The 9,761-nt window shown below is 35.8% G+C and overlaps 1 protein-coding gene across 6 annotated transcripts in view; it reads right to left on the bottom strand.

Moving 5' to 3' along the window:
• Glurib (Glutamate receptor IB) overlaps window positions 1–9,761 on the bottom strand; it is a 223,378-nt gene that overhangs the window by 212,632 nt on the left and 985 nt on the right. The window lies entirely within an intron of this gene.

The following is a 9,761-nucleotide window of genomic DNA, read 5'->3' as shown; positions in this document are numbered from 1 at the left end:
AAGCAGTGGTATCAACGCAGAGTACTACTCATTACGCATTCAAGGAATTAAATTTAGATTAAGTCAGACATAGGACGAAATGATGAGATAATTTTGTTGTACGAAAATAATTAGGCGAAATTCTTAGTATCTATATAATATATATTATATAAATATAATATATATTATATATATTATATATATCTATATAATATATATTATATAGATATATATATATAATATATATTATATATATATTATATAGATATAATATATATTATATATATATTATATAGATATAAAGAATTTCACCTAATTATTTTCGTGCAATGAAATTATCTCATCATTTCGTCCTATGTCTGACTTAATCTATACTTAACTCCTTGAATGCGTATAGAGTATAATTTACAGTGTATCTTATACTTATATATATACACTAGCGGATCCTGACGTCGATAGCTCTTTAATGTTTGTTTTTCTTTATTTATATTTTTTAAACAAATTCAGCAAAACTGTTTCTTTTAATTTGCAAAGAGGGAGGTTTTAACCCCCCCCCCCCAAACCCCTCTGGATCCGCCAGTGTGTATATGTATGTAGGTATGTATGTCTGTATGTATATGTATATTCAATATGTTAGTTTATTTATTTCAGTTTATTCTTAATAAAAAAATAATGAATACCATACGCGAATACATAATAAGATTTCAAAGCACAAGTTATACTTTGCGAAGAAATGAGACATTATGCATCCCGGCATATGCTACGTCTATTTCTTGGACAAGCAACTATCAGCAACCACGAGAATTCTCAAGGTACGTGACTCGAGTGCAAACACAAGAAGGTGGTACCGGCACATCGTACGACGACAATGCGGTGTTCTTGCACGTGGACGACGTATTACTTCCTCGGGCATTAATCGGTTCGTGATAACGCGGCAGCGTCGGGTAATATAAGCACGATATTATAAAGGCGACGAACCGGCCGATCTTCGAAACGACGTTGCGCTCCTTGTCGCGGCCTTAATTAAATTCCGGCAAAGAATCGGAAGTAGGGAAAACTTCAGCCTCCCTCCCGTTCCCTTTCCTCCCTTCGCCAGTGACTGGGCTCGAGGAGCTTGGGCCACGCGAGTTTTAATAACCGTCCCGGATCCGAGCAAGAAGAAGCTGGCAAATGGCCGTGTGGCGTCGGTGGCGGTTCTGGAAGCCACCGGGCCAGAAGAGCAGAGGAGAAGGATATAGGTACACCAACCCCCGACGGGGAGTCAAGCATCGATCCCCCTATTCCTGTCCCGTTCCTGCTCGTTTCTCTACTATTTCCTCACGCACTACCGACATCCTCGTCTCTCGCCTCATCTCCTCACCTATTCGTTTCTCCGTCCTTTCTCCTCTCGTTCTCTACCTTTCTATCTCTCTCTTTCCCTCTCTCTTTCTCACTATGCTTTCTCGCGTTTTGACGTTCCTTCAGAAAAGCTCACACGCGCTTTATGTCTCCCTTACCCTCTGCGAAGTCTCTTCTCCGCGTGCTTCTCGCCTCCGTCGACTTTCATGGTAATTTTTTTTCCCCCTTTTCCGCCCACGTATCTATCTATCTATCTATGTCTCTACTTTTCCGTATCCTTTCCTATCCTATTTATTCGTCTGCCGATCTATCCCTGATCTCTTTCCTTCGCGTGGTTCACTTTCGCCTTTTTTCTTTCGCCCATCGCCCTCCATCTAGTCTGGCTTCCTGTGCAAACGTCTCCAAGTCGGTCTATGACATTACTACTTGCTCCCGCGTTACTTCGTCCCCAACTTGATTCCACCGAAGCCGACCTTCTCTACTTCGTCTTTTTTATTTCCCGCTACTTTCACCGCGCGATATCCCACACCGACGCCACTAACCCCTTCGCAATCTTCGCGGCAGACGATACGATATCTTGCGTAACTGTGGCGAATTATCGCCGAGGAATTTTCTCGCGTACCGCTAATCTTGAATCTCGAATTTTTAATCGTCTCATCTTGGCTACAAAACGGGATGTAAAAATGTTTTTTTCAGCAGAGAATATAAATTCTTTACTTTTTATGCGTTTGCAAAAAGCATAATAATGAATAATGGATATAAGCTATATATACGAGTAGAATAAGAATAAAAATAAGATTTTTATGTTCATAATTATTTTTAAAAAATAAAAAATTCTTAAAATAAAACAGTTGGATTTTGTATCAAGTATTTTTTCATAATTTCTATTTTTATAAATAACGGAAATATTATATATTGCCGTTTCGCTTCGTGAATCAATGTTACGATAATTCTAAATACATATGTACAGATACAACATCGTTGCGGACGCGCAGTAGCATTCTGTGCGTCTGTTACGGACTATTGGCCAGACATCCTCCAAGCGTTTACTACGGCATCGTGGAGGCGGTTGCACTCGACGGTCGAGCCACTGACATTTTCCACTGCGAGCTATCATGGATAACGTATATGCGGTCGCGTATTCGCGCGAAGAGAAGACATGTATGCAGACTTGTATCTAACAGTAATGTTATTCCCATGTGCGACGGATAGATACATGCCGCATCGCAAGCAAATATGCACGTGCACACATGGTCGAAAAATACTCGAGCGAGATGCGTGCGCGACTCTAGTGGAAATAACTGCATGAAGTTTCGAATAAACGCAATGGGAAAAGAAAGAAAATCAATCGAATATCATACACAATTGCTAACTAGTCAATATAATATTATTTCATCTTTTAAGCGTCTTTAACATCATTTAACGTCTCTCTACACAGAAAGAATTTTCTCTTAGAATTTACTTTGAAAATCATGATAATCATGAGACAATATGGTATAGAAAACATTTTATGAGAATTTCTCTGATTAACATTTATCACAATAAAAATAATAATATCTATTACAATAAAATATAAAATATGTTTGATCAATTTTACTATGCAGTTTAGTAAAATTAATCAAATATGTTTTATATTTTATTGTGATAGATATTTTAATTTTTATTGTGATAAATATTAATCAAAGAAATTCTTTTCATATCATATTGTCCCCCGATTACCATGATTTTCAGGGTAAATTCTAAGAGAAAATTCTCTTAGTGTATAAAGACAAATAATATATGTATATATATTTGAGAACGATATTTTCAAAAATAATTGTATCTTCCAAATAAACACACGTAGCTCGAAAAGAATAAAGCATGTAAAGAATTAAAGAAAAGACATTATATATAATAAAAATAATTGCTTCTTGTGTAAATACGCAATATGAGGAAAATAACTTTATATAACAATGTATACAAGTAGGTGCACGCAATATCATGAGAGTGTTGTGTGAATACAATGGTAAATACGCTTTTCATAACAATAAGCCTCTATTGGTTGAAAACCCTTACGACGTTTCCTATGAAGACATATCAGCTCCATGAGGAAAACCGGCTCGGTAATATCGGATTACTCGCGGTCGTCTCTGATGCTTCTATGCTTCTACTATTGCCACAACGATAGTAATGGTGGGTACAGTCTACAGCGTGGCACCATAGGGCGCATACGTGGCGACAGGGTAACGTTATTCCTCGACACGAATGGATATGCGTTTCATCGACATTGATGCTCAACAACCAGACAGTCTGAGAGCATATATTATTGTACAAACGCATATAAGATGTTGAAATACGTCAGATATGAATGTTTCAAAGTATAATTATAAATATCGTTAAAGCAGACGTCGGATGTGATAAACTAATTGTGCAAAATTATCTGTTACATGTAATTTCGTAAAATTTCGAAATTGTTATGAAAATACGTATTTACTTTCTTCCCTTTCTCCCTTCTCTCTCTCTCTCTCTCTCTCTCTCTCTCTCTCTCTCTCTCTCTCTCGCTCTTTCTTATTTGTGTTACAAAGTTTTGCAAAAGTTTTAAATTTTATAATGTCTTCTCAACACAGTAGATGTAGTCACAGGTTACGAGGATTGCAGGGTAAATTGGATTGAAGTTAAAAACTCACGACCCAAGTAAATTATAGCCATGGGGCGCAAGAGTAATTGTTTCGTGGCGTCCAAGAGAATTAGTAGACCAAATCGAAGAGAACGGAAGTAAATCAGTGTTCTTCACTTAGAATCCAATTTACTTGCTATTACAATACGATTTATCAGTTTCCAGTAAACCGCGTAATGCTTGCATTATGTCCGAAGAAATAGAAATTAATAAAGCCGTCGTAAAAATACTAGTTGAGTTATACGCTGCAGATTATCTCGGCGATTTTTATTTTCATGTCGTAACAAAGCCACGTATAATTCTCTTTTCTCGGCGGAAGTAGGGAGGGGGCGCGATAATAAATGCACATATTCATATTTGAATCATGTTATGTTCCTCTAACTTGAATACTATCTATATATATATATATATATATATATATATATAACTTGATGATTTAAAAACCGTGTAAGTCACTAATTCATTGATCGTCAATAGCGATGCCTCGAAATATATGTACGTCAGGGAAGCAGATCAACCGAAACGCGATTGCGCCGTCGAAATGAAACCGCGGAATCTTCGGCCGCCGTAAATTCGCGGGCACGAATTTCTATATTAATAGCTTTAACATACAGAATGCGGAGGCCCTTGTGCGCGAATGCCGATGGTGTGCTGTAGGGCACGATTCGCAGAGAGGGGCATACCGCGTAGCGGCGCGGTCGTGTTCGAGTCCGACGAAATACGCGTCGATGACCGTATACGAACCAACGGTTTTGTCATTCTATAATAGGGAGAGCAATGCATCAATTATAGAAACACAGTGCAGCTCGGCTTGGCATTACACGACCGTTCGAATAACGTGGCCCGCGATTGCGCGCGATTATGCGAACAATAAATTGGCAGTCGGATGCACCATGCATGAGACATTCCGACGTTTCAACGTCCTAGCATCGAACGCCTCTCCTTTGTATCGACATCGCAATAAGGATAATAGGGAAATTCTTGCCGCGCGCGCGAACGTTAGCGATAATTCATTCCTCGCAGTTGTGTATTTATATCTCATATTTTCCTCGGATCTCTAAGTATATAAATATGCTAACTAAAAAACTACAAACACATTTCACTTCTCAAAAGAGAAATTTATACATTTCTTAATATCTTGATTATTAACAAAGTTTCAAAAGTTCATTTTACTGTCAAAAAAAGTATAGATTCGTATTATGGCGAAATATTCGTAATAAATCATGATTATGCAATAAAATAACTTTTTTCTTATGTATATCGAGATGTAAGAAAATTGCCCGCATAGTTTTGAGAACTCATTTCGGCCGTTTGACCATTAAATCGCTCGCCATACTCAAACAGCGATAGCGGATACTTCAACGGTGCAGCGGCAAGAATTTCCCTTTTCTCTCTCTCTCTCTCTCTCTCTCTCTCACACACATACACACACATACACACACATACACTTTCTCTTCGACTCTCATTTTAACTCGCGCAATACCTCGGACGCACGAAAATTCGATTTCGCCTTCCTATCTGCCGGCTTCTGGCAATGGGAGGCAAATTCTTCGACAGTGTGCGCAGCAAGGCACAGCGCGATGGAAAAGCTACGGGCACACGGTCCTGTCTCTCTTGTCTGGCAGCATCGTGCTATTAATCGCATTAGGCGACCGACGGGTCTGCTTGAGTGGTAGATGCCCTTGCCTTCCTTCACAAAGGCATCACACGCCGGTATCTTCAACCGTGTACCATGATACGGCCAGTGGACGCGCATTCTGGGTATATATCAATCACATACCAAGAACGCTTAGAGTTCCGCCGAGTACTCGCTGTCACTCGATTAAATCTTTTAATAATCTCCAATACATCAAGAGAAATATGCTATTCTCATACATATATCTTGTTTTCCCCAATTTATGTCATTCGGAAAAATATAAAAGTTTGGCAGAAAATATAAACCTATCTAATATCAGTTTTGAATATTGACAATAATCGTCGAGAAATGATTTAATATTACTTTTTGATCGGGAGAGAATATTAATGCATGTATGTATTTTTGCAAGGTATTTCAAAATTTAGCTACAATTTGTTAATAATATTTTGTTTTTTCTGCCAATTATAAGGTTATTAATATTTTTGCAATGTCATAACAAATTTACAGAAAGTTCATGGAACTGATGTCACGTTTCGCGTTGGCATACATATTTTCAAAGATTTTGAAGAAAGAAATTTCTATTCATAAGAAATGGTATTAAACCGCGAAATATTTTCAAAATCGTAAAATGTATTTAAGATAAAAAGAGAAATATAGGAAAAAAGATTTTGATTTTGAAAATATTTCGCGATTAATACCATTTCTTATAAATAGAAATTTCTTTCTTCAAAGTCTTTGAAAATATGTATGCAAACTCGAAACGTGACATCAGTTCCACGAATTTTCTGTAAATTTTTTATGACATCGCAAAAATATTAATAGCTTTAATTGGCAGAAGAAAAAAAAATATTATTGAGTAATTGTAGCTAAAAAAATTTAATTAATTTATAATCAAATACAAGCACTATCGTAATGCTTGTCTAAAACGTGAGAAATTTATTCTCTTTTAAAAACTACCGAATATATCGTGGAAAATGTACTTTTATAAAATATTCAATTGTGAATTGTCAATTAAGCTGCTATAAATAAATACTGCGGAGAGAAATTCGTTACGCGAATTAGGAAAATACATTTTAAATTCCGCGAATGTGCGTTCCTTTATTGCTTAAAATTTCAATCGTTATCATATGTAATATTGCAATTATTTTCGGAATTTTTTCTACTATTTTATTCATAATAACAAAATTTATACATATATGAATAGAATTCAAATTTTATCACTTTCAAACTGAAATGCTATGTTTTTGTAAAAATTATGGAAATTGTGTTTCGCATTCGCTCGTTCAAGCAAAAATTAATTGTTTGTGGAAACACAATTGCTCGGTACTATTTTAGTTACTTCATAGTCAAGTGATTTTAAACACGAAAAACAAAATCTAAAACTCGCTTTTACGAATGTGCGCTTGCGTGCGCATTAATTTTACAGCTTTAATGAAAAAACGCGCCAACGACGCGTGTGCATCGCACTGATGTTAACTAGAGCGTTGATATCCGATGCGTCGTAAATTGGGGTCAATCGTCTACTTTTCTCTTTTTTTCTCTCTTTCCTTCTCTCCCCGATATATTTTCACTTTCGCGTAATTCAGCCAAAAATATACCGCTACGCAGTAGTTTTTGAAGTAGTGACAAAGCGTCATTCTTTGAGGAGAAACGCGACACGCACGTACAGCATAATTTAAACACGAAGCAACGAATCTTCTCTGCGCACCGTATTCACCCTTGTGTCAGGACGTCACGATCGTCTCCCGTCTGCCACAACTTTCCTTTTCGTCTTTTCGTCGACTTATCCGTCGCGCCGGTTTCTCCTCGTTCGCATAACTGCAGAAAAGGGAGAGGGAGAGAGAGAGAGAGAGAGATGCCGTAATTTCTATAGACATTCATTATTCACTGCTCACTCAACGTGCTTCCATACCCCTTTCTCTCCTCGTTGTCTCTCCCTTTTCTCCTCTCCAACACAATCCTATATACGTGTCTATCTCTTTCTCTTTTTCAGTTTTCCACTAGTTTCTCTATTTCTCGCCATTTGGGCTACCGTTCACGTCCGTTAAAATCGGCAATGGCGATAATCTGCCGAGCTTTTAAACGAGCATCGTTCACCGTTTTACAAGCGATGGACTTTGTCGAAGGATTTCTGATCGACGAAAGAGCCAACGGAGAAGAAAGGAAGAGAACGAGAACGTCGGCGAGCTTGGTGAGAGGCGGAATATTTCATGAGGACGGAAGAACGACGGCAAACGTTCGCGCACGGTAATCCATCGGGGTAGTAATGTTTTGCACAATTCATACGGACCGCGCTAAACGCTTTTTGATGGCGCGATTTAATTACAATACGCTTCGATTTTCGAACACGGACGAGCAGATGCGCGTTTATAGAATCGATTAAATTGCACTGCTTCATTTATTGCAATATTATTTTAATGACGTTATTTCTACTCGGCTGCTTTGTGTTCAAAAACTATACAAAATTATAAAATACTTTTTTGTTTAAATAGCATCTCCGTTCATTATACGGATATCATAGATTCTGTCTTTGCGATTTGTTAACTTCCGTAAAATAAATGACAATTCGCGTAATAAATTCATATTAATATAGTTAATTACTTTAATATTATGATGTGAAGCTTACAGATAAGTCATACAAATATTTATCCAGTTGATTTCAGTGCTGAATAACGCATGACGGCTTTACAATTCAAACTGATCGATTAACATTGACGAAATTAATTTTCGGCTACAGAAGATAATGTACGATAATGGAATATAAGCTGTTTCAGAGATCTAGCAGTATATCGGATTAAAAATATCGAGTATTTATACGTTGAAGTATTTCAAATACAAGTGCGTTGGTACAATCAATTGATTAACCGCTATTACTATATTATACATATGCATATACTGCAATCTCAACGTGTCGACATATTCCGTTGCAACATATCGCGACCATGTTGAGTACACATCAAATATCGTAATATCATATCCATCGAAAACAGTCGGTCGCGAAAAATATAAAATGTTTGTATCTATAATATTGGTAATGATGCGAACCTCGACAATATTTACGCGGGTCGTACATTGAAATATAAATAAACGTATTGCAAAAGTACGTAAAAAGTTAAATATTCAACGATGTTATTGACGATGAAAAAAAAAAGTTTTGTAAGCTTCCAATATTTATCAGAACCGGGCAAACTGCGCCCAGCAGTATTTATGCCATTTTATATATTTTTCGAGTATCGTTTCGGTCGCTTGTAAAAACGCTTTACGTTTTTTTTTCTATAAATTTTGACTGCTGTCCGAGAAAAAATTTTTGTGCGTGAGATCAGCGTTCGAGATCGCGGTGACATGTAAAAGTTCAATTCCTCCAATGAGAAACTTTAACAATCGTTCCTCTCTTCTTTTTACTCTCTCTTTCCTTTCTTATTTCCTTATATTTTCCAATTTTTAAATCGTAAAGAGGAATTGATTAAAACTGCATTTGTTCAAAATAAATCATCTATTTATAAGAGCAATTCATATTGCCTCACAAAACTCGAGATATTTAAAAACAATAACAAAGGTGAGTAATATTTCTTTAACTCTCTTTTAAAATGAAGAATTTAAAGCTATTTGTTTAAATGATTCTATTAAATATATTTTTAAGTGATTCTACTAAATATATTTTTACGTGAGTAGATTCTTTGATAAAACTACAATAAATTCTAAAATAATTATATATTATATATAAAGCAAAATTTTTTATACATAAAAATATGTAAATCAGAAATATATATAAATCAGAATAGACGTAAAACAATTGGGAATAATGTAGCCATATAAATCATAAGAAAGTAATTTTTTACAAACAACAAATAGAATATTTGAAAAATTTTATAACTAAAATAAATAATTTGCTCAATTTACGGAAATGTCACATATTGCACAAAAACATACGTTATAAATTATTCTCTGATATAATTGTTATTTAATACAGCTTTTGCATTAGAAACGGCTATAAGATTTATGTCATTCATATATGATACATAATCGCAATAATAAAACGTAAATGAATAAAAATGTAAAAATTCAAAAATACTTTTAAATAATCAGCTTAAAACATTTTATGTATTTTTATCTTCATGAAGAAGAGTAACGACAAAAAAACGTAGAAAGAAT

This window comes from Prenolepis imparis, unplaced genomic scaffold (assembly GCF_030444845.1).
Source record: "Prenolepis imparis isolate NDT839.2.m4 unplaced genomic scaffold, iyPreImpa1.0 SCAF_2, whole genome shotgun sequence".
Lineage (NCBI taxonomy): Eukaryota > Metazoa > Arthropoda > Insecta > Hymenoptera > Formicidae > Prenolepis > Prenolepis imparis.
This window is presented reverse-complemented; position numbering and strand designations above follow the sequence as displayed.